Source organism: Lissotriton vulgaris, chromosome 3_1 (assembly GCF_964263255.1).
Source record: "Lissotriton vulgaris chromosome 3_1, aLisVul1.2, whole genome shotgun sequence".
NCBI lineage: Eukaryota > Metazoa > Chordata > Amphibia > Caudata > Salamandridae > Lissotriton > Lissotriton vulgaris.
Genome location: NC_141689.1, coordinates 2,024,588,063 through 2,024,614,482, shown reverse-complemented (window position 1 = coordinate 2,024,614,482; position 26,420 = coordinate 2,024,588,063). Strand labels below are relative to the sequence as shown.

Below are 26,420 nucleotides of genomic sequence, written 5' to 3'. Positions count from 1 at the left end.
TATCTGTACCCCCCGACATGTCCCGAGGAGACTGAAGTGCACACGTCCCCTCGATCCATCAATTGTAATACTCGCACAATATCTTGAAGTATGGAATGTCATTTATTGTCCTGTATGATCCTGTAATGTGTCACCTGATGTTTTCTTTGTTGATTTTTGTTTCAATAAAAAGAATTCTTTTTAAAAGTCCCATTGTGTATTCTCTGAATACTTCTCTGAGTACACAAGTGCACAAGTGACTGAGCAAAAGGAATCAAGATCTGTTATCACGATCCCAGAGGGGTCAGGGTTGTCATGTTCACTCGTTGCCAGAAGCCATTTGCTCCCCGTTTGGGTTAAAGGGACCTATATTGTCACGGAGAGCTAGCAGGTCTCCAGGCTAATATATACTACAGGGGTGCACGGAATCAGTTTAATCACCTCACCCAAAGTTTATGTTGCCCAAAAGCACGCAGCACCTACGGATTAGTGGGAACTTCACAACAGGGTATATGGAGAGAGACTGGCCTCTCCATTTAGTCCTCTCTCTCAGATGAGGAGTGCATATATTATGGTGTGTACATAGACTAACCTCTTGTGTCAGACGTCTGTCTCAGCTGGTTGCTGTCCATAGTGGGATGTGTACATGGACTAGCCTTTCCTATCAGACCTCGGTCTCAGATGGCTGTGTGGAGAGAGACAGGCCTCTCCGCTGAGGCCTCTCTCTTGGATTACATTTGTGCATACTATGCTCTATCCAGGGACTGTCTACCCTTTTAACTACTCTCCCTCTGATAATAGGTGTGCATAGTTTGGTATGGGAACAGACTATACTCTACTCACAACTCTTTCAAAGCCGAAGGGCTTAAATAGTGTACTCCGATAAACACCATCTACAGAAACACTCCTTCCCAAAGTAGCAAGTATGCATACTACAGTGTATTCAAAGATCACGTACTCCTTTCTACTTTTCACAATCCTACGAGAGTCTTGTGAGATTGTAACTTTTTTTGAAAATAAGAATTAAAGCATCTACTCATCACAGGACGTATCTCTTACACACTTTCTCTCAAAAACAAGGACCTCAATATGTTTTTCTACTAAAGGAGTGGATCGAGAAGGAATCTATCCTTTTTTACTATCCACAATCCCGAAAGAGACCTAAGAGATCATAAAAATTAGTTAAAAACAATATACATTTATTTTTTTCTCAATCGATATCCCTTAGACACCTCTGCTCTAAACAAAGGGGGGGGACAGCATGCCTTTCTGCAGCCCATTATATCCATGTTCTATTTCATTTCCACAGCTACTCCAAATTTTCACACTAAACATTAATGGCAACCATTTCATTTCTAACATTTCAACAGCCAGCCAATCAGAGTGCTCGTGAGACACACGAGCCTTTCGGGTCTGTGAGCGTGTGAAGGCTCACTGGAAAAAGGCACCTCTTGACCAATCACATGCCACCAGTTTTAAATTTGCGCCCCCACTGGACTCTCACAAGCCCATCTGTCTAAATATTCAATTATTTTTTACCCTAATCACAAAAAGCACAATCTGTGGACCATGATCTAGCTTCCTGACAAATTTGGCGCAATTCCATGGAACAGTTTTTGCTGTAGCTGTCTAAAAAGTCAATGGAAAATGCATAAGATTTTTATGTTGTGGGACCTCATCCCCCTTTTTCCTCAGTTCTGCTTGACGGATCACCCTACAACTTTCCAGGAAGGAGGTGAGGTGTATAAACTTTTTGGGGGACGTTTCCCCGCCTGATGAATCACCCCAAAACTTTCAAGACAGGAGCTGACCGGAGCGCCCCATTAGTTTAGAAAATTTCACGAAGATTCGTTAAACTGCACCAAAGATATTGGCAAATCAAAAAAAGCTTTTCCTATGGAAACAAAGTCCTAACTATAACTACCTACTGGCGACCGCCAGTAGGTAACACATATATTATATTATACATATATATATATATATATATATATACACACACACACACACTCTCATTGTATATTTAATTTCGTTCAGAACACCTTGGTCAAAAACATCTCCATAATTCAATGTTACCTATCTATGATGCTATATATAATATATGAGAGCCGGCAATCCCCGCATAATATACCCGTCTCTGATTTCCTTATTACAGATTACGTGTGATGTTCCTAGTTGCCTCTAATAAAGCAATGTTATAGCCTTTCAACTGTAATGACTTTTGACACGAGTTCTGATGTCACAGTGCCTACTTCCAGAGTCAGCAGCCCAAGGGAAAGGCAGGCCACAGAACATAATTAAAATTGCAGTTTTTTTTTTTTAAAAAGGAAACAAAATCTAGCTTTTTCTTATTATGTTCCATTATTCTAGACCATGGGTACTCACAAACTTTTTCTTGGGGGCCGAACGTACAGTCTGGTATGTTGCCACATTTGAAACATTAGTATTTAACAAAAAGTGTTTCTGCTGCAATTACTAGTCAAAAGTGTGATACACAGAGCACATTCTTCTGTTGATTATTTGCTCTGGAAATTCAAGTTTGTAATCCAATGAAAGCTCTTAAACACAACTAACTGGACAGTTCTAAAAAAAGACTTTGATACTTGAAGGACAAATGGATCACAAGTTATTCCCCAAATTGTTTATAAAACTTAAAATGAACCCCTAAATGGGTGCACTGTTGCACACTGTAATCACAAATATGGTGCGCAGTTTATGTTCTGCCAAGGTTGTGTGCCAAGTCTGTGGTTGTTGTTTTATTGCTCGTTTTCCCACTGACATCTGAAGGCAAGCAGGGGACTGCGGAACAAAGCTGGAGACCGCAGGACCTGCGAAAGGCTATGAATAAACACAATAGAGGGCAGCTGGAGCATGCGCACTGAAGCGGATATCGCACATGCTCCAATGGCCCTCTTTTGTGTTTACTGACAGCCTCGAGAGCCCGCTACGAACAAAGCAGCTGTGCTGGGCTTGAAGGGGTCATGACAAACGTCTGTGGGTTGCCAAGGAAGTCTGCTAGGCCGCTGGCGGCCCTCAGGCCGTACTCGGAGTACCATGGTTGTAGATTGACAGTCATAAACAGAAAATATACATTTATGGCAACCTGTTTATTTCATTACAACAACAAAAGAGTGACATAAAAGGTGCAAAGAAATCATCTGTTAGACAGTGCAACCTAGGTAGGAGCTAATTAACCTTATAGCCCAAGTAAGGTGTGATTGGCGGAGAAACCGTAATTCTATAAAAGGACCCTCACTCACCAACAAAGTTGGTGACTTGCTTCATCATCTAGCTCATTTTTGAGGGCTAGTGAATTCGTGCCCAAAAAGTGTCAGTGAATTAAAAGAAAGCCAGCTATTCCCTGTACCAATTTTTAATAAAGGGATAGCCAACCCTCAAAAAAACAAAGTGAAAGCGGACAACTAGTGGTTGAGTAAATTTGAACCAATGTGTCCTATCTAGTCATAGTGGTCAACATGTTTCTGCTATTATGAGCCAACTATGCTCAGCATTCGTCAGGACCATTAAGTATCCCCCGTTGGTCTACGCACACTAAGGCATACCCAATCCGTAGGGATATGTGATACTTAAATACAAACTCACGGATTTCCCGTGTTGACTCTCCTTGTATTGCCAAGGGCCTGAAATCTGCAAAACAAAAGGTTAGTCCACAGAGGTTTTTACTAAACAACAATATGACACTGCAAAAGCAACGTTATGTTCATGCAAGTGAACATTGTATCGTTGTAGTGCCCTCCGTTAACCATTTTTTGTGAAAAAAAACGTTTTTAGTGAATCAAACCTGTTTGAAATCCACCACAATCACCCAGCTGTGCTCAGCAACACGATAACCCCGGCTTCAGTCAATCGTATGTGACCTCTAAGCTCGTATCGTTTAAGGAACATGTTCTCATTACTACATTTCTTCACATCATGCAACAAATGCCTTAATACGTGTTACATGGTATAATTATGTTTATTCTCATCACGAGTTACCGTTACTCGAGAACCTTTAATTATGGATCACATTTAGTGCTCACCCCATTGTACGAGCAACCCTCCACACCAGTCGCGCGGGGGAAGTCTCAATTAGAAAACAAACAACCTATATCGTCAAAATGGAAGATTAATTGTTAAAAAGACTCACTGTCCGTATTGGTAAAGATTACATCATGGGCTCACAGCAGGGGAAATCTTCACGCCAGATTTACTATAAGCAGAAGGAAAAATGCCAAAAGGAGGAAATGAAAAAGCGCAGTGTAACTCAGCGTTACCCAAACAAAGTATAGAGGCAAGTTGTCGCTTAAAACCAACAACAAGGGGGTCCCGGAATTTACACTTACTTGCAACCCAGCGACTCCCCACTGGCTACCTATCTTGGACACATCCGCGGCCCGAATGATTCCAGGGAGGGTGAAACGGGGAAGTGTATAGAAGCCTCTCCCCGCGATCACGTGACCGCAACTGGTTTCTTATTCTTAAAGGGCCAAACTTCTACAACATGCGACTTCCAGTCTCTGAATTGTAGGAGACTATCGGAAAACACATCAATTTGGTCTCATAGTCTGCCAATAGCCCACATATGACCATATCAATTATTGGCCCACTTATATGCAGGGGCCCAATCGATGGTTCATTTCGTCTTATTGTCTCAAAAAACTTTATTGACAAACCGGTTCCATAACAAGTTAAAAGTCTTCGTCCTGGGAGCCTGATATTCATTACCCATAGACCACACATTTAGAAGTATCGTGCTAAGGTGGAGCAGGCTCCCAGGACGAAGCCTTTTAACTTGTTATGGAACGGGTTTATCAATAAAGTTGAGACAATAAGACGAAATGAACCATCGATTGGGCCCTTGCATATAAGTGGGCCAATAATTGTTATGGTTATGTGGGCAAGTAAAAAAAAAAAAAATCTGTAGAAACATGGTACTAACTAGAACTAAATACGGGGGGACAGCCAGTAGGATGGATGGATGGATATAGAGAATAATATATATATAATAATAATTCTATATATATATATATTAAACGATGTAGGTTCACCTTGAATCACCAGTTGTTTTTCTGCTCAAGGAAAAGACCAACGAATCCCAAAAGTGCTGGCAAAAGGTACTTTATTCACATGGAGGTCACAGCAGCGCTAGCAGATGACGCATTTCGGGCGGTTGCCCTTGCTCACATAAAAAATATTTCCCATCATGCCCTCTTTTTAAACCAATTCATATACACCATGTGATGTACAAATAATAAACATAAAAGAAATACTCGTAGGTCACATTTAAATACACCGTAAATTAACCATGGTTAAATTTGTAAGTAGTTGGAATAATATGTTGTTATTTCATAAGGATATCATCCATTTGTTTAATATCAGCATAAATGCTTGTTTTCTTCGATTCACCAAAACCGCAATAAAGTGCGACTTGCTTGCGCTTATTTAGTATGTGCAAAATAATGCCAATAAATATATTGCAATATCCAAAAATTATATTTTATCCTATTTACAATATAAATAGATATACAACCAACTTCAATAAAACATGCAAAAGTCCATTGCCTTCTTCCACCAATACAGGTTTTCAAAGTACAATTATACATACTTAAAAACTATTATGTTTGGATAGAAGGGTGTATATGTAGTTTCATCTTTACATTACATATATATATATATATATATATATTCATTCATTCAATGAAAAAGCCGAAGATTAAAGGAACGTTATAGTTAGGCTGATATTTGACTCGTAGAAAACGCGCCCCCGCAATGCACTGCTTTTTAGGTCTTGCATGCGCTGCGTAGGAAAAGACCTTTAGCAATCACTTCAGCTTTGCTGCCAAAAACGTGCACGCATTGCATTGCTTTGAATGCAACGCATGCACGTTTGGAGATTCCCTTGCGGGAGCGAGCTTTCAAAACCATGTGTTAATTACAAACATATGGTTCCTGCTCGCTCCCGCAAGGGAAACAGGAGCAGGAACAGGAGCAGGCCCCCTCCTCTCTTCCCTCCCCCTGCTGCCTCCTCCTCACCTCATCTTATTTTTCCCCTTCAGGGCAAGGTGCTCGCTGGTTCCAAGGGCAGTTGAAGCCATTCCTGCTGCCCTCTGCCCACAACACCAAAACACAACTATACCCCTCGCTAAGCCTACTCGAGCTTTGAAGCAGAATTCACGCACACCCTAGGTTGTGTGGTTATCCACGTTCTAGAAAATCTAAAACAGAAGGAGGCAGTACACACCCTCACCAAGTTAAACCCGAAGAGTCATCATTTGGAGATGGTCGATACACAAACACCAGTAACAAATAACACACCTTTAAACTCACTGAATTTAAGAGGTTTCAACGCTTACTGGGATCATCAGCAGCCTGATGACAACCAAATGGTCAAAAGAACCCTTTCCAACAAACCTCCGTCACTCAAAACAAGTTCTTCTCTACTAACTCCAAAAGAAATATTCTTACCAAACGATGGCAGGACTAGTATATGCTAATAACAATGTAATATCCTTATATACGAACATTGAAAATGACATTGGAATGCTGGCATGCAGTTTCTTCTTAAAAGAACACAACATACAGTACAACCAACATAATCAAATGTTAATGGATATGGTTGAAATGTGCTTGCACTAAAATGTGTTCTTATTTGGGGATGAGATATATCAGCAAACGAAAGGATGTGCAATGGGCTTTTCCTTCAGTCCCGGATACGCATTGCTTCACAATGGGGTGGTGGGAGCAACAACTGGCCATAGAACCCCCAGCATACATACAATCAAAGTAAGACCCAATTAGATGGATTTTAGATTTGTCTAATGAATCTAAACAAATTATAAAAATCTTGTGAAAAAATTGGAAATTACTGCAGCTGGATCCAACAGTAGGAAAAATAATGGGCACTCACCCCAACATAACATTCATCGGGCAGGGAATCTAAAGAACAAACTAATTCATGGCCATCATCAAGGAACTGTAAAATTAAAAGGGACACATTGGCTAAAAACGAAAGGCTTTATAAAATGTTACAATTGTAAAGTCTGTCAGATAGCGAAGAACAAGACAGAAGTAAAACTGCCAGACAACACCATGTGGCAAATAGGAGACTTATTAACATGTAAAAGTCAGTATGTTGTGTAAGCCATAGAATGTCCCTGCCCTTTGATGTACATTGGAAGTATTATATGCAAATTAAAGAAGAGGATACAAGAGCACGTTCATGCAACAGTAAATGTAGATCGGAGTAACGCCATTGCCAAAGACATGGAAGCAGAACACAAAGGAGATTGGAATCAATTAACTTTCTATACCTTGCAATAGATCCCACTTCATGTAGGAGGCGGGGATCGTGTAAGAAATTACGAATCGAGAGAGATATTACATTTCAGAACTCTTATGCCGTAAGGACTAAATCAAAGTGAGGACTTATATGTCCATCTGTAAACTTGATGTTGGATCATGCTTTAAGGGTAAAAGTGGATGTGTAAATGTTGAAACTTCAGTTCAGATAATCATACAAACGAATGGTAGCACTACACACTATTAGAATTTTCAAACTCCACTCTATACGAAAATAAATAGAAAATTTAGGTAAGGAATGAGGACATTTTGAAGGCCTACTGGGGGGGCTTAATTTGAAGTTATTGATTAAATTCCTCAAAAAAATCCTTCCGATAAAATTTCCAAAATAGGGCAATCAGGGAATTCTTTAAATAAACTCATGTAAATTCTTAATGAAAAGAATGTAGGGGTAAGAGGGTTGCATGCTCCCGGAAATGAAACCCAAAAAAATAAAAATAAACAAGCATTTACAATGCAACGGTCTCGCCTTGGCAAAAGTTAGAGCTATTGGCATTGTAAATGACACATTTTTTATTTATGTGTTGGTTTTGAGAACAGATAAATAAATGGCATTGTCATTTACAATGCCAATAGCTTAATCTCTCGCAAATGCGAGACCTATTGCATTTGCACCCAGACACACACACACACACACAGAGCCAGCCACACACACACAGAGCCACACAGCCACACACACAGAGCCACACATACACACACACAACCACACACACACACACACACACAGATCCACACACACAGCACACTCAAAGTATTTGTTATTATATACATGTCTTCTTCTACCTGAAATCAAAAAAATTCCTGCGCTCCTGCTTTCCGATAGGTCTACATAGCTAAAACCTAATATATATGCATCATACTTCATGGCTGGCCAAAGTCAACATGGTTTATTCGATATGAAACAGAATAAACAAAACAAAAAATAGATAAAGATATATTTATGGAAAAGTTAATTTCCTAGAAAATGGGGATATGAAAAAATCTGAAATTTGGGAAAACCCACAAAAATAGCCCTTACAAGCTTTTGCTTTTACTGACCCAAGTTGTGTGCAAATATTAAGTGGTTTCGGATCGGCAGACCCTGTTCCTACTCATTCATTCACTGATAAAAATAGATCTCTTGCCTTGCATGGTGCTGAAGAAGAAGAAATGGCCGCCTCGGCTGTCTAGCAGTCATATATGCAGCTAAGAATCCAACATGGAAGCATTCAGTTTGCAAGTCGCCGAACCACGAATAGAACTTCCGGCCCAAACTTCAAAAGCAGCCTTCTGTCACAGGGGGCCTTGGGGGCATCCAACATACGGGTCACATGCCACTACTGATTACAGAACTGCGGTAACTGACAGTTCTCTATCAGTTCGGAAAACTTAAAAATGAGGAAAACCTTGTCCTTGAGCAAGAACTGTTTATAAGCACTGATTACCAGAAAAAGGTGAACAGGTCATATAAGGAAATAGAAGAAAAGCGATAAGGAAATGAAGGGTGGTGCGTGAGGGGTGGGGAAGACAGTAGAAAGTAGGCAGCGCTAGAGATGCTTGGTTTCCATGGCAGTAGATGTACAGGCAGTTGTAGAGGAGCTTGGGAATGGAGAGGGACTAGGTGGGGGGGGCACCATGATATTTGAGTGGGTAGAGATGGTCCTGGGTAATGGTGGGGTATAGGCATAGATGGTCTAGACAGTAGAGGTATGAGGATATAAGTAGAGGTTCTAGGGTTAAATGTAGGTGTAGAGGTACTAGGTCAAAGGCACAGAGAGGTAGAAAGGAAGAAGCAAGGGAACATGCACTAGTGGGCAGAGGGGCGCAGGTGGTAGTGCATTGGAAGGGTACTGGTAGTAGAGTAGGGAGTGGGCAAAGGTACTACGGTATGAGGCAGCATTTGAGGTAAAAGGGTACAGGCAAGAGTAGAGGTAGGGCATAAGCTGTAGCACAGGTACGGGGTACTGGCATGGGCAAATGCTTTAGGGTTAGGCAGGAACAGTAGATCTGGAGGAGGTGGGTTTAAGCAGCAGGACAGGTTGTGGGGGTAAGCGGGAAGAAGTAGGGGTAAACGTATTAGGGTATAAGCAGGGACAAAGAGGCCTGAAGCAAAGAAAAGACGTATTTGAGGGGCAAGGGTCCTCGGTTAAGCGGAGCTATTTAGAGCGTATAGTGGAGAGAAAGATTTGGAAGAATGCGGCACGGGGTAATGCCATAAAAAAAGGAAACGTATAATGTACGCAATCCAGAGAAAAAGTAGTATAGAGATTATTTTGACCTGAAGAGATGCCAGGGGACAGCAAGGGCCTAGATTTTTACCTGTGGCAGCAGCCGCAGGGGCCAAATAGTGCAGCAGCAGGATCCCGCGGAGCTCCATGGCGCGCAGCTCTCCCCTCTCTGGGCCGCGTAGCGCCCAGTATCGGGTTAGGAGAGCTGCGGGGCGTGGCCGCCACCAGGCGAAGTCCAGCCCAAGTCAGCGTGAGCCATGCAGCCGGCCTCCCTGCCCCGGGCACCGCTGGGTGAAACGAGTTGAGGGATGCCTTATCTATCTTATCCAGATAGGAGTTAGTGCCAGCCCCCGGCAGCACATTACTCGCGGGGCTTCCCTCAGTGCAGGGCTTCCCTGGACTCCGGGAGCCCCGCACTGCCATTGGTGGCCTCGGCCGCCATTTCAGATGCACCCGGGCCATCACCGCGGGGCTCTCCCCTCGACATGGGAGCCCCCGCGAAAGCTTGCACCACTTCCTGCTTCCGGCTCCTCCCCCGATGACACGGCGGGAGGCTCGGCCGGCTGGGCCAATCCCAGCGCGGCCGGGTGGGGATGCCGGTGGCTGCCTTTCTCTGGGGTCAGGGAGAGCTCGGGGTCGCAGCGGTGATTTTCGGGAATTGAATCATAAAACGGGGCAAATAAGTGGCCAATGAAGGCGGTAATGAGCGGGGTGGCACCCGCGCCGCTCGGCCACAACACGGGGTGACAAATGCCGGGTGGGCTCCGGCCAAGGCACGTGAAGCGCTCCCAAGCACTAGGACAGCAGACAAAGCGCTTCCAGGTGCTAGAAGCAAAGTAAAGCGCTGAAATCAATCCCGGCAACTAAAAAAAACGCCCACAGAATGTCATGACGAGAAAAGGGGCGGGACTAAAAAAAAGACCGAGAAACGCCCACGAATCGAGTCATGACGGGGGAAAGAGTGATTGACAACCATCTCTTCCAATGGCTAGCCTCCATTTATGGAGCTAGCCAATGGAAGAGAGAGGCGGGTTACAGCCCCATACTGGAGATCAAAAGATTTCGCCTACGCGACACTGCTGCGCAGTGAACGCCAGGCGAAACCTAAAAAGTTAGAAGCAAGTTAAAGTGAGAAAATAATCACAGTAAAAAGGAATAATGGTAATTAGGGTTAAAAAAGAGGCTGCACAGTAAAAAATATTAATTAAAAAATATATATGCGAGTATAAAACATAAGACACATAGTTGGTTTCATAGATACATTAAAAAGAAAATCCCAATTAGTGTAGGTTAAAACGACATATCCCAAAATACAACACGAGTCTTGGTTGAGAAAGACGAGTCACAGGTAATATGTTATTGTGAAAGTAGATTAATTGGTTGTTTTTAATTTGACATTGTAACCGTGATCAAGTAAACTGTGTTTACGAAACGCGTCGGTTGTTCCTCAAACTGGATACTTTGTTAAAATATACTAATTGGAGAAGTTCAAACTCTGCGAGTGCGGTTTTCTTAATCATAAGGATTAGTGTGGATGAATTCATTCAATGACAAAGCCGAAGGTTAAAGGGACGTTATAGTTAGGCTGACATTTCACTCGTACAAAACAAGAGAAATTCAGCAGTTATAACTCGCGCCCCCGCAATCCACTGCTTTTTAGGTCTCGCCTACGCAGCTCGCATGTGCTGCTTAGGAAAAGACCTTTAGCAATCGCTTCAGCTTTGCTGCCAAAAACGTGCATGCATTGCATTGAATGCAACGCGTGCACGTTTGGCGATTGCCTTGCGGGAGCGAGCTTTTAAACCATGTGTTAATTACAAACATATGGTTCCAGCTCGCTTCCACAAGGGAAACAGGCGCAGGCCCCCTCCTCTCTCCCCTCCCCTGCTGCCTCCTCCTCGCCTCATCTTTTTTTTCCCTTCAGCGCAAGGCGCTCGCTTGTTCCAAGGGCAGTTAAAACCCTTCCTGGTGCCTTATGCCCACAACACCAAAACACACCTATACTCCTTGCTAAGCCTACTCGACCTTTGAAGCAAAATTCATGCACACCCTAGGTTGTGTGGTTATCCACGTTCTAGAAAATCTATAACAGAATGAGGCAGTACTCACCCTGACAAAGTTAAACGCTAAGTGTCATCATTTGGAGATGGTCAATACACAAACACCAGTAACAAATAACACACCTTTAAACTCACCCTATTTAAGAGGTTTCAACGCTCACTGGGATCATCAGCAGCCTGATGACAACCAAATGGTCAAAAGAACCCTTCCAACAAACCTACGTCACTCAAAACAGGTTCTTCTCTATTAACTCCAAAAGAAATAATCTTACCAAACGATCCGGCACCACCCTCGTAGTACTATTAAAGGTGGGAAGTATCTGTGGGTAAATTACCAATCTTCGGTGTTGTTTGTTTGAAGATTAAAATGCCTGTTGTGTGTAAAGATACGTTTTATGTCCAGCTCTTTGCCTGGCGATGCCAGATGCAGTGCAACAATGCGGATCGCAGCCCTTACCTCACCGTCAGCACAGCTCTGACCCAGAACTCAAAGCACATTGCATCAGCATAGAGCAGCACTCCAGCAGCAAGCCGGCAACGAGTCACAGCTAATGTGATCCGTGCGGAAACCCCTCCTTCCTTCCGCCTCATCGCTGCCTCAGCCCCATGTGTTTATCAAAAACCAGGGAGAAGGGCTGATCGTTTGATCAACGGACACCAATTACCACTCAGGGTGGTGGAAGGTCCAGTATCAGCTTGTGTCCGTATCTGGTACAAGGAATGCAAGAGGGGGAATGCTGTACTGTTCCTATGTAGGATCAAGGGAGGTTTAGCTGGCATGACCAAAGGTGTACACGTAGCACCTTGGGGCATCCATTGTGTTGGATGTATTTGCCTCACACACCCCGAGGGGTGTCATGCTTCATCATCGGCGTTTGCTCCTCGTCGGGGAGGCGGTGCAATCCCCGACGGGCACACCTCAAGAGGGGCTCTTTGGCGGAGATCTTTTATCCAACAGCCTTATGGTGAAGTGGGGGTGTGTGGGCAAGAAGATGTAAAGTGATAAGCTGAGAGCTAAAATATAACTAAGGGTACCGGAATTCACTTTATTCTGGGGGTCCCCTAGTTACAATTAAAAGGTGGAACTAGCTTACTAGGTGTCAACACAATTAAGTTGAGTGACGCTGGTAAAGGCTAGAGGTCATAAGTGGTCGACATGTTTCTCGCAGTGGGGTAGATTACCCGCGATTCTTCAGGACCATATAACAAGTGAAATGTGTGTCAAAAAAGAGGGAACATGCTTGTGTCATGTATGTAAAGTGTGTTACCTCTGTGGAGTATCCTATGCCATTAGGTTGGGGACTACTAGCCACATGAGGGTCGGCGGGAAAAGATATCAGGGAGGGCCTTTAGATGAGGCTCATCCTGCCTGTATCCAAGTCAATTGACCTACCCGTCCCCGCCGAGCTCGGCTAGTAGTCCCCAACCTAATGGCATAGGATACTCCACAGAGGTAACACACTTTACATACATGACACAAGCATGTTCCCTCTTTTTTGACACACATTTCACTTGTTATATGGTCCTGAAGAATCGCGGGTAATCTACCCCACTGCGAGAAACATGTCGACCACTTATGACCTCTAGCCTTTACCAGCGTCACTCAACTTAATTGTGTTGACACCTAGTAAGCTAGTTCCACCTTTTAATTGTAACTAGGGGACCCCCAGAATAAAGTGAATTCCGGTACCCTTAGTTATATTTCAGCTTATCACTTTACATCTTCTTGCCCACACACCCCCACTTCACCATAAGGCTGTTGGATAAAAGATCTCCGCCAAAGAGCCCCTCTTGAGGTGTGCCCGTCGGGGATTGCACCGCCTCCCCGACGAGGAGCAAACGCCGATGATGAAGCATGACACCCCTCGGGGTGTGTGAGGCAAATACATCCAACACAATGGATGCCCCAAGGTGCTACGTGTACACCTTTGGTCATGCCAGCTAAACCTCCCTTGATCCTACATAGGAACAGTACAGCATTCCCCCTCTTGCATTCCTCAGCCCCATGTGTATCAGGCCATGATGTTCGACTTAAGCACTTACTGACACCGTTGACGCCTAGCATTGTCTGTTGTTTGATTCCTCCGCCTTACATTGGAAACACCTTGCTTAGGTGCACCATTGCTATTAATACGTTTTGAAGCGCTTCGTAACAAAAGAAGCACATGATAGCTGGAATATCAAGTGGCCATCATGGAACATAAACCAATGAGAGTAAAATTATCTGAACATCTGAATACGTAGACACGACTTGATTTCAAAATTTTGCTTAGTGATAGCTCCATAACATCACAAGCATTGCAGTAGAATGTTCTATGATTTTGTAAATATATCCATTCCAAAATGGCTGCTCTCCGAACTTTCAACCTATTGCTAAATTCCACAAGCGTTATCAGAATAGTCCTTTATTTGTATTGGCAACCGATTCGGTCATTTTCACTGGCTGACATCGGAGTGGTAAACCTGAAGGGTTTCTGAATGTGTTCCTTCTGCGTGCTCGTTGCTGCTCCTGTTGTAAATACATTTGGCTTCAAACCACAACTGGACACGACGCACAGCGCTCACAGCTATAAATTTAAAGATTTGTATTTGGTGGTTTCCCAAATTTGCTTCCATAGCCTACTCTTTTAGACTCGTCAACTCTCACTGATCTGCAAGTACTACTCAACTCTCACTGCGTTGTAGGTAATGCATAATGTAATTTGCGAGGATGGTCGGAAGTCAGTTTGATACCTCTTTGTATGTTTTAGTCAAAGAGAAGTAGCTTATTTTAGGTAGCTTGCAGTGGCAGCTGGTGGATTTTGAAAGTGGTGAGTCGTAAGGCTTAATCCTGAATTTGACTGTACGAGCAAGCGTAGTGAGCGAGAGCAACCGTCACTATGGGGCTTCATTGGTGGGTGTCTCAAAGTGTATAGATTTTGAATTAGGCATATTCAATCAATTTGCAGCTATTCATACTTAACTGAGGTATATTTTGGCAGTCGATATCCTACCTAGATTATTCCTATAGCACAATAATTTTATGAATGGCATTCAGAAATAAAATATCCCTCTTTTGTACCCTCGATGCCCTTCGGTGCCCTTTCATCCATCCATTACTCTGTTCCTTTCTCTTTGCACTGCCACACCAAGCTAGTTTAATCAATTCCATTTCTGTAACACTTGTATTCGTAAGATTTCCCCTACCTATTTATACATATCACTTGATTCCTTCTTTATTCTCCTTGTCCTGTTTTATCTCCATCACGCTCCTCTTGCTGTTTCTACCTATTTCTTCAGTTTCCTCCTCACACTGATTGGATCTGATTTCCATATTTGTGTAGCGATTACTACCTATGAGGGGCTTTGAAGCTCTCGCCTACATTGGTAGCACGCTGCATCTTGTAAGGTGTGTGCTTCTTTTGTTTTGTTCCTATGTGGGCAGTGTTTTTGTGTTGTGCTGGAGTTAATATTTTTGTTGCTTAGTGCTATATCTGGATATTAAAATTGTACTAATGAGGTGCAACCAATGCCAAGGCAGCTTTACCAAGTTTAGCAAGCATTGGCATAGCCAATAGGTCTCGCCTTTGGGACCTTATAAGTATTTAGTTATGCAGCACAATATCCTTGGTGCAACAACATCAACGGTTGCATGGCTAAACACTTATAAGGTCCTAAAGTCAAGACCTATTGGCTATGCCAGTGCTTATTTTTGTTCCCCTTTCCTGATCTTGGAAGGAGACGACATTGAGTTCCTGCTCCCACACACTAAATATTGTGAGGAACTGTTAATTTCATCCACTTTGGCCCACATTAGTTGAGTGTGACCAGAAGAATAATCTTATGTGGACGTATCTTGGAAGTCTGATACATACCACTACAACACAGCATCTTGTTATTCAATTCAAAATATACATAGGGTGATCCGGCTATCTACTCTACAGCAACACTTATGCCGTTTAGATCACTACAGACATTTTGACGCAATATACTAAGGAGTGCCTCACATGCCCTGAAAAAGTCCAATTTCTTTGGACGAAACGCGTTGGCGGATCTACTTGAAAAAGTTCTTTTCATAGGTTTAATTAAATTGTCATTAAATAAAAAAGGAGGATAAAAAGACCAACCTTGGACATAGATTTCATAAAAGCATAACATTGCTCATAAGGTGGTGCACAATCGTTTTGGTTTGCTCAACTTTATAAAGTCCAGTTGTATGACCTGCACTGCGACAGTGGGTGCTTATAGTGTGTGCACACATTTCTGGAGTATTTCCCAAAATTCATACACATTTGGGATAGCAGATTAGGTGCTAGTTTGCATTGGGTTTTACTGTCAACAACTGCATATTGTTTTAACTTTAATTTCTGTGATCAATTTAGGAGAAAACCACCTTTAACCAAATAATTTATATTCACAACTACCAACATCATCACGGTGACGTGGGTAGTCACGAAGAGCGTGTGGTTTGTACATACATATATAGACATTTTGTGAAGTATATTTGTGTACTTTTCAAACTCATTTTTTGTAGTGAGTTTCCAGAATGATCATCTTCAAACACTATTTTCTGTTTCTGCAAAGACAGAGGAAGTTGCAATGACGTCGGTAATCGCAATTCCCGCGGACACATCGCGAAATACAAAAACAAAAGCAAACATTCATTGGTCATCAACACATTCAAAAATAATATGCAAAAAAATCTATTCTGAACATTGCCCTACAGATATTACTAGATACATACTTCTTTCAAAGCATGTTTAAGCTTATATTTTTCAACTAAGTTTCTTTAAAAACAATCTTTCAGACATATTTTCTGTTTACGGGGTTATTCGGGACGTCATGATGACGTCGTTAACCGATACGATCAAGGTATTAGCTTGAATTTGACGGTGTGCCATTCGAACCATTAAAGCACTTCGACGAAATTCTTTGTTTCCGTGTTTGGTGGGCCGTACCTGGAAGGTCTCATCAGGAAAGAGGTGGATCAGGATTGTGAAAATATATATATATATGTAAGGCATGCAAATATGGGATCAACAAATCCACCTATGTTGTCCCATTCTCCAGTACCCCGAGGAGAATTACTAAACGCCTTACTTGTAAGACAGATTACGCGGTCTATGTGCTGGAGTGCACGTGTGGTCTCAGGTACGTGGGTAGTACCCGCTTGCCGGTCCACAAACGTGTACTTCAGCACATCAGAGCTATCTCTAACAAAGATCAGGCCTACCCTGTCGCTAGGCATTTTGAACAGCACCATAGCTCCAACCCTATGCATCTGTCCTACTTTGTTATAGATGCAGTTTGGCCCATGAAGAGAGGGGGTGATCGAGAGGCGAAACTGCGCCTACTTGAAACCCGGTACATCCTGGAACTAGATAGTAAGCAGCCACAGGGTCTGAATGCGACGGAAGATCTTTACACTTGTCTATGATGTGATGAGAGTAAGTATATATTACAAATTCTCCGCGCTTCAATTGTTTCAGGGCAGTCCACTCATTTACTGTGTTTTTGAGAATTTGCCACATGGGTACTTGGTCTTTTAAATCAATAACACTGTTGTTGCTGTATTTTAACATCTGACGCCTCCACACTTTCTGTGTTAAGAGCTTCTTTCAAATAGGAGGAGGATTAGTCCATGGAGTATAACCATGGGTTCAACACAACATGTGTTTCTTTTGAATAAGTTATGATTTCTTTTTCAAATATTGGTTGAGCACCAGCACGAGCACTTTATGAAATTTCATTCACTTAACACTTTTTTCAGCCAATGTCAGAATACAATGTGTAACATTGTGGTGCAATCTTACAATATTCTGTGCCCACTGGGGCTTTATCTCTTTTGCCAAGTGCCTTGTACATTTGGGGGGTGAGCATTTTTTGTGAACAACTAATTGTTATGAATCTATGGTAAAATTTTGTGGGTTCATGTTCACGTCATAATTAACTTGTATTCATACAGTTATTCAAAACAACTTTAGTGGTTTTTAAAGTGTAAATATATATTTATATTTTATATATCATGCCACTTGTACTTTAATCAGAGTATGCACATAACATTGGCATACATTTGTTAGCACTTGGAAATGTAGTATATTTTTTCTATGTTGCTGAATTTTTTGTAATGATTTGCGCGCGCACTTGCACTTTAAATGTATGGCATTGGCTGGAAGCAACTGGCCATGTGATCAAGCTGTAAAGGCGAAACGCGTTATGGCGGCGGCAGGCTTGCTGAAATAAAACACGAAGGTTAAAGCACTGAAATCTGGGTCCGTTCTTTCGTCAGCGTTGAGTGTTGGGCTGAGGCAGCTGCCTTGGCTGGTGACGAATTCTCGTACATATATATATATATATATATACATATTTTCACAATCCTGATCCACCTCTTTCCTGATGAGACCTTCTGGCGGTCGCTATTAGTAGATAGTTATAGTTAGGGCCTAGTTTCCAAAGGAAATGCATTTTTTTTACTTGGCTATAACTTTGGCAGCGTTAGACCAATATGCATGTAATTTTCCCCGAAAAGTGTCAAGGTGGGTTCTATTGTTATTGAAAGTTTGGGCGTGATCTGTGTAGTGGGGACCGAGAATTTGGGGCGCGTAATAAGGCTGCGTTTGTATTGTTAATTCCAGAGGAGCCTTTAGGCACACCTACAGCCCGAACTGCTTAACGAACTTACACCAAATTTGGTAGGGAGGTAGATGTCAGTTCATGGAAGTACCTTTTGGTGTAAATCCATTCAGTAGTTGTTGAGAAATGCAAGTTTAAAATTATAGTAATATCTCTTCTCGTGGATATTTCGCAGTGGTTTTGCGATTAATCACGAATGCACGCACCAACGTGAATGCTCCGATTGGCTGGACAGAACCTGAATAAAAAGTTGCGGCCGCCATTTTATCTATCAGGAACGCTTCACTGGGCTAAACATTTTTGTGAAAGCCCACATAAGGGGTCAGGGTGGAGCTACTCTGACCCCATAGTTAAGAAATGAGGCCCTCCGTGCACCATTGCGACTATCGACGTTGTTGTGAATATTGGTGGGAATAGAAAAAATATATATCAGTGAATCATTAATACGCATTGTTTTAGAGATATTGATAAATGTTTTTATAGATTTATATAGTGATTTATGTACTATGATGGTTAGAATTAATTATATTGTTATAATTCTTTTTATGTGGTAGTGGCTATTGAATTCCTGCTATTGCATTCTGCTTTTGCGACGTAACCGTGGGGATTGCGATGACCAACGTCATCGCCATCTCCAGCGAAAATAGATTTAAGAGATGGTTGTTCTCGAAATACGATCGAAAAACATAAGTTTGAAGTGTACAGTAATAAATCTCTAGTGTGTAAAATACTGTAATGTGTGTGCATATATGTGTTTCCACTTTATAGAAAAGGCGATATCGTCATGGTTAGCGACGTCATTGCGACGTCCCGAACAACCGCGAAAATGGATAATAGGTCTGAAAGACGGTTTTGAAAGAAACTTAAACAAGCTTTGAAAGTATGTATATAGTAATATGTGTAGTGCAATGTTCAGAATGGATTTTTTTACACATATTTTTGGATGTGTTTGTAGTCATTGAATGTCTGCTGTTGTTTTCTGTTTTTGCGACGTGTCTGCTGGGATCAAGATGTGTCTGGAAGATTATGTTATGTTATGTTATGTTAGGGATTTGATAAAGCGCAACAGCTGCCCCAGCAAAGAGGCGTCCCGGCGCTGCTAGATCAGAGAAAACAGATACTCAAGGACAGTCAGGTAAATCCAGAAGCTTATGGAAGTGAAAAAAGGATGGTCTTAATGGCTTTCCGAAAAGCCAACAGATTCTCCATTCTACGAATGTGGGCCGGTAGAGAATTCCATAATTTGGACGCTAAAAGCCGGAAGGAGCGACCACCCATATGGCATAATTTGGTACGTGGTATCTTCACCAGGTGTTGCCCTAATGAGCGCAAGCTCTGGGTGGGGCAGGTACCAAGTCAGAAGTGGACGCAGTAGAGCCGGTCTCCCGGTTTTAAGGATTTTGAATGCCGTGACAAGGGCTTTGAGTTTGATCCGAGAAGCAATCGGGAGCCAATGTAGTCTTCCAATCGTTGCTCTGGCAGAGCATCTGTGAGGGAGGCCAACCAGAGTTCTCGCTGCCAGATTTTGGACCCGTTGTAGATACAGGATCTCTGCTTTATTCGTACCCAGGAGCAGCATGCTGGCATAGTCCAAGCGAGAGATGATCGTGGCTTGAACTATAAGCTGGCGAACTGTTGGCTCAAAGTACTTCAGGATTGGTTTTAGACCTCTCAGCAAGCCCACACAAGTAGCTGCCACTCTCTTTGTGTGGGACTGAAAGCTGAGCGAGGAATCCATCCATACTCCCAAGTTCTTCACTAGGGGCTTGGGTGTAGGTATGGTGCCCATCGACGCCGGCCACCAATGTTCGGGTTTTTAATTATAAAACATCAAACAAAAAAAAAATCTTTAGAAAAAAACGTAACAATATTTTGGGTACTAAGGTGGCTCTAACAAGGTCTGTTGCATTGGTTTGGCACACTACTGGTTGGAGGATAAAGGAGGTTCCAGTAGGGCTTCTTGGCCCCCAAGGTCCCTTAGGACTGAAGTGGACTTTAAGTCCTACACAGCGGAATTCCAGAGAGCTGGTTGGAGGCCCGTCCCCTTTCTCCTCCACCCTGCAAACGTGATTATTACTTTAAAAACAATAGAAATTCTGTGAAAAAAAAAAGAAAAAGGTCACAGGGACGTTACAGCTAGGATTAAACAATTTAAAAACCTTAGAACTTCACTGAAAAAAACAAAGGTTACAGGGGCGTTATAGTAGGAAATAGAATTTAAAAAACCTTAACAATTCACTGAAAAACAAAAAGGTAACAGGGACGTTATAGTTAGGCTGACATTTCACTCATACAAAACCAGAGAAATTCACAAGTTATAGTAAGCAGAACTAATTATAACTCGCTCCTCTGCAATGCACTGCCTATGACCACACACACATTACATCACTCATGACATGGTCAGTGACATCACTGATGACATCTCAAATGACATTACCCACAGAATCGGACACACCCACTCACATCCCCATGTAACCTTTCATGCACCCACTCCAACACTGCCATTCTCGAAACCATTGGTACATCCATACGAGTACTTACATATCCACTCAGTGATTCATAGGTCTATACACTCATCCATGCAGTATACTGTGAAGGTCAGCCCCTTCAACAAAATGACCCTTTACCTCCTTATCCGACTCCTCATCAGGATCAGGGACGCCGGGGCATCCAACTTCTGCCTCTTAGGCCCCTTGGATTCCCTAGCCAGAAAGGCCGCAGCCACTGTGTCTTCAATTATTTTCTGCACATCAGACAAGGAAGGAGCAGTGGAAGGCCCCGCAACTAGCACCTCCTCCTGGAGCTTACTCATCTCGGACCGTCTCCCATCCATGATGAGCTATGGTCATAGAAGCACACACCACCCATATAGGCCAACCAATCAACAATCGAACCTGTAATAGCCAATTCAAGGAACCTCTTATAGAAAGTAGCTAATTCCAACAGGCCAGGAGGCCAACCTCTGAAGACAGCCAATCAGAGTTGCCAAAACCAAAGTAAAACCAACAACAGAACCAGGCTCAGGCCTTAAGCGCCCAAAGCAGAGCACCAGACAAAAAACTCATGCAGCCCAACCAGCAACACCGGGAACCCCACGCAAGTAAATAACCATAAAACCATGCAAAGGTGGACTAGAGCACCATTAAGCATCCCGGCCCCGCTGAATCCAAACAACAGGAAAAAAAGCTCCACCCATAACCTTCAACCAGGCCAGCGGGAAACTCAGAACTCAGCCTTCCCACAAGCCTGAGAGACCACAACCGTGCAAAGTGGGGACGGGATATTGCTGCCTCATGGACTGAGACTTGAGAAAAGACATCTGCATGAGAACAAAGCAAAAGGGGAGCGAGTTGTTATACCCTTGTGGAAATCAGAACATTCTGTGAAGAGGGGAACCCAGCCAACACCCTCTGATATAATACGATGGGGACGGCAACTGATTCCAAACAATCTAAGCTGTCATTTGAGGGACACAAGTCACATAAACCCACTGATGCGAATGACTCTTTTCCTGACGCAGAAAGCGGCACCCAACACAGCCACTCTGACAAGCAAGATGTCAAACAACTTCTGCGTAATGTACAGACCATCTGGTGTTGATCAACAGGAAGATAGACTCTTCATTTGCAAAGCGACAACATAGATACAAAACTGGATAAACATAATAGTCATAACATGGAAGTTGATAACTGTATAACTGCTGTGGAAGGCACGCAACAGGAAGATAAACAAAAACGTCACAAAATGGATCAAGTACTGAAACTCATTGCTGCTAAAAACAAAGAAGAAACTATTTGCGTATTGTTGGTGTGGCAGAATCGGCAAATACTGTAAAAATGTAATCATTTAATAAGACTCTTCTCCAACCCTTTTCACAGCGGATTCATTCTCCAATGTTCAACCACTCTGTCCTGGTTTGCTTCCTTCCTATTTGAGAGTTTCTTCTTGGTCACCTCTTCTCTGCTTTCCTCCCAACCTCAAACATTACAGCACAGCGTCACTCGGGACTACTCATGGAGTCCTACATTGTTTTACATTTACATTTACATTACATATACATTCAGCCTTCAGCACAGGTTCTAAAATCCTCGCGGCTTGCGCTGGTATCGTATGCAGACAATAGTCAGCTTGTGCTTTCACTCTCTGAAAATCCAAAGCAAGACATGGCCAACTTTCAACAAGGAATGCTTGCTATTGCAGAAACGATGAACAACAATTGTCTACGCCTGAATGCAAGCAAGACTGAAATACTTCTATTAGGCAAACAAGCCCGCTCCTAGGGCGACCACTGGTGGCCTTCCTCCCTCTGGCTTCCCCCCCAAACCCAAGTCTTCCATCAAAAACATGGGAGTCTGGATGGATAAAACCTTGGATTTTGAGGCCCAAGTCAAATCGGTAGTTGGCACCTGTTTCAGGCTCTGAAGCTGCCTTAAATCTTTCTGGGGCTTTTTTGACACTCCCACCAGTCAAATCATCATTCAGGCTGTAATCCGGTCCTAGCTGGACTATTGTAACATCTTGCACCTAGGAGTCAACAAATGTGTTACTAGAAGACTTCAGCTGGCCTAAAACATGGCAACCAGGCTGCTCTTTCCCCTCCATAATTTCTGCTCAGGCCTTTGTTCTTCTTTGCAGGCTGCACTGGCTCCGTGTGGACACGCGCATTCATTTTTTAGACTCTCTGAATCGCACAGAACATTCTCCAGTCCCAGGGTTCTGCCGTCCTGGGAGACATCAGTTCATCATACCGGCCCACACAATCTCTGTGGTCTGCCGACCTTAACGTAGCCATTGTTTCCAGAGTCAGAGTGGGGGGACCCTTTTTCCGGTCACAGACCCCATCTCTCTGGAACCCACTTCTCTCTCCATTAAGAACATCCAAAACCACCTGCTTTTCAGGAAATCCCTTAAGACATAGCTTTTCTCCCTCTAGACCCTCTCCCTCTTCCCTTGGGGGGCTGGCAGCTGCAGTGTCCTTTGGGTCCAGTGCTGGGAAGACCCATTATTGGGGCAGCTAAGCGCTTTATGAAGCTTTTAAATACCACAGTGTTAATCATGGAAGGAGAGCACAGATCTCTGACTCCTCGACTGCCCATAGGAACTTCAGCACACCCTATATTACCCAGGCTCTTAAATTATCAGGATAGGGATGCAACACTTAAACAGGTATGCGAAAGAAAAGACCTACAATATAACAAACCATATATCTCTTTATCTAGATTTCACCCTCACTGTCCGAGGGGTCCCTCGAGCCTTCCTGCCTGTGAAAATGAACCTAAGCAAACACAACATACAAAACTCACTGTGATATCATGCCAGACAGCGGATACAATACCGAGCCACACTAAGACATTTAATGAGCCACACTTCGTGACAGCATACCTGAAAAACATTCGAAGCAAGCCCCCACAAAAGCATGGGATAGCTATGGATTCTGCCTCGCCCGACTTGGACATAGATATGGACTCTCCAAACTCTTGAAACTCACAAACTGCTGGATGCCCGACATCTGCAACTAATGGGGACACTTGATGCTTATGGACAGCCAAGTAATGACCAAATCTAAGACAACAGCAACACGCTAATGCGACAATGGCCAAAAGACTGTACACTTTTTGTGCTGTGGACCCGCCGCCGGACTTCCTGCCTTGGTCTCTACCCGCTGGTAAGATCCACAGACCCTATCTTACTTTGTTTGTATCTGGAGCACCAGGTTTACTGCTTGAATTTTACAGATCACTAGATAATGGAGTTGGAAGGGGGGGAACCACTTCACCAGTGAAGTTTGGGGGCTTGTGTGGGAGAGGAAGGAGAGTGTTGGTTATAAAAAAACATTTTTGTACTTAATGTACTGGACTGGGTGCTCTGCAAGACAAAACAGTACCTTCCTGCATTCAATTTTCAAATGGTTCTACACAACAGAATAAGAGACAACACTAACACACCACATGACTTATTGTGATTGGGCCCAAACGCACACCTTGCTAATATGGAATATACGTGGGTTAATTAACCCTAGAAAACATAGGCAAGTGGGAGAGAGCATCCCTCCAACGACATACTTTAGACATTGTGCTTCTTCAAACACCATATCTCCTGCCATAAATGACAAGCTCCAGGGCAAATAGGCAATCATTAGTATCACCTTCCCCTACTCCTCCTATGCCAAGGGGTTGCCATTCTGGTTACTTGTGGGATCCCCTTCTGCGCTTTGATTTATTATACTAAATGGTAAACTGAGCCCACAGCCTGTAAGACTTATAAATACACATGGCCCCAAAATTAACAGTCCAGATATTTACCACACAGTATGGGGACTTATATGTTCAAAAACTGGAGGGTCGCAAAAATGGGGCAAGGAATTAAACTCCACATTAGGTGCACGTCTAGATAGATCACACACCCCGACCAGAGAACCTGTTAAAACTGGTGCTGCAACCATTAACATACTGGAAGGGGGGAAACTCAGGCCTTGAAAAATCTACTCTCCCAATACCAAGTCAGATTTTATCAGGTCGACCTATTTTTAGTACCCATTGGTTTGTTCTGCCAGTGAACATAATCTGGAAAGGAACAGGTTTTCTGTTCATTCAGAAAGTGAATGTTCAATAAAGACGTCTTCAAATCTTGTTTTTATCTTGACACATTTGCGGTCTATTCAATGAAAGAGGTCAAATGTCCATTTGTATTTTTACTAAATTCTGCTTAGAAAATGGAGTTTATTTTCTTATTACAGTTAAACGTTTTTGTCAAGTGAGCTGTCTGGCAATCATTGTGAAACAAAAGGCTATAAGACATCTGTTTTTTGTACTTGAGAATTAAGATGCAAACAAAGATTTAAATAGGCACAAAACAAATCAGAATACTTTGATTGGTGATGTGCAAATGACAAATATTTACAGAAACTAGATTTCCAAACATTATTGCTTGTAGTCTATATAGTTTTATCCGTTAAAATGCATGTCAGTGGGAAATTTTGTGGCCATTTCAATGTAAAATCTGCTGACTGTAAATTACCATGTCTTACCACTACATGCTTTAGTTATGTATTTATTGAAAGTGATAGGTTTTAAACATGATTTCTGAAACATGCCTGCCCCCACCCTGATGACAATTGTGTTAATAAAATAAGAGGCAAGTCAGGGTCATGTGGCTAAATTTGCATAATAAATGGAGCAAAAGTTTAGTCTATTAAATCAAACAAACGTTTTTTGTACAGCAGAAATGCCGAGCTCGCGTATATGAAGGTGCTATCATATGTGATAATTAAGAAAATGGCTGCTCAATGAATTCAAATATTTGCCCAGGATAACATTATTTGGATCCAGATTAGGGTATCAAGAGCATTAAAATAAAGTTGAATATATTGTTTAAGTCACTAGACCTGCAGATCTAGTAACATTTGTATGATTTTGCGAGGCCAGGAACGGATATATATATATGGAGACATAGAAATCCATCCCTTTGTAAGGCAACATACTATTTCAACACACACGGTTTGTGGTCTAGACATGACTTTTGGTTCACTAAAGATGTTATTACATGGGCATCAGAAGTCACACACTTAGTATACATCCTGTCATACCACTCACCAGTTGTCCTCTGGATACAAGCCTCTGGGAAGCCTTGTACTGCCCCGCTCTGGCGATTCTCCCCTAGAGCACTCCTGGACACGGTCTTCCATCAAGAAATCCAAAATGTTATTGGACACTACATTAATGACAACAAGGGGTCAGTGGACACCCTGGCATCCCTATGGCACGCCGTTAAGGCTGTACTGAAAAGCAAAAGTATTTCTAAACAGCATGGTGTCCTTAAACACGGAGGGCTGAGTTAGAATTTGACATAAATCAGCTGGAGACACGCCTGTCTGCCTAGAGCTCGGAGCAAATATCGGAAAGAAATTCTCTGAATACACAGAAACAGGAGTGCGAACTACTTCAGAAAATACACATGAGCACACATTTTATGTGATGGGGGATGGCCTGGGTAAGCAGTCGCTAGCGCTGTAAGATAAACCTTAGCCGCCAACACAGTGACATAAATCAACAAAGCAGGTACATCTCAACATGCAATGTAATACATTTAACTGACATTCGGACAATTTTTCACAGACCTATACCTATCTCATGAAACCGTACAATTATGAAACTGCTTTAACCTATTTTGTCAAGGTCGCACCAGCATGGCTAGTTGAAGCAGAGAG

General features: G+C 42.7%; 1 protein-coding gene across 4 annotated transcripts in view; it reads right to left on the bottom strand.

Annotated features, from left to right (window-relative positions):
- Window positions 1–26,420, bottom strand: part of TLR3 (toll like receptor 3) — a 489,232-nt gene that overhangs the window by 347,662 nt on the left and 115,150 nt on the right. Inside the window, exon 2 of one of the 4 annotated variants that reach the window (XM_086962547.1) lies at window positions 4,124–4,186. The exons of the other annotated variants lie outside the window; for them this stretch is intronic. The gene's annotated coding sequence lies outside the window, so the exon portion shown is untranslated. The remainder of the gene's footprint in view (window positions 1–4,123; window positions 4,187–26,420) is intronic. 4 annotated transcript variants of the gene reach the window in all.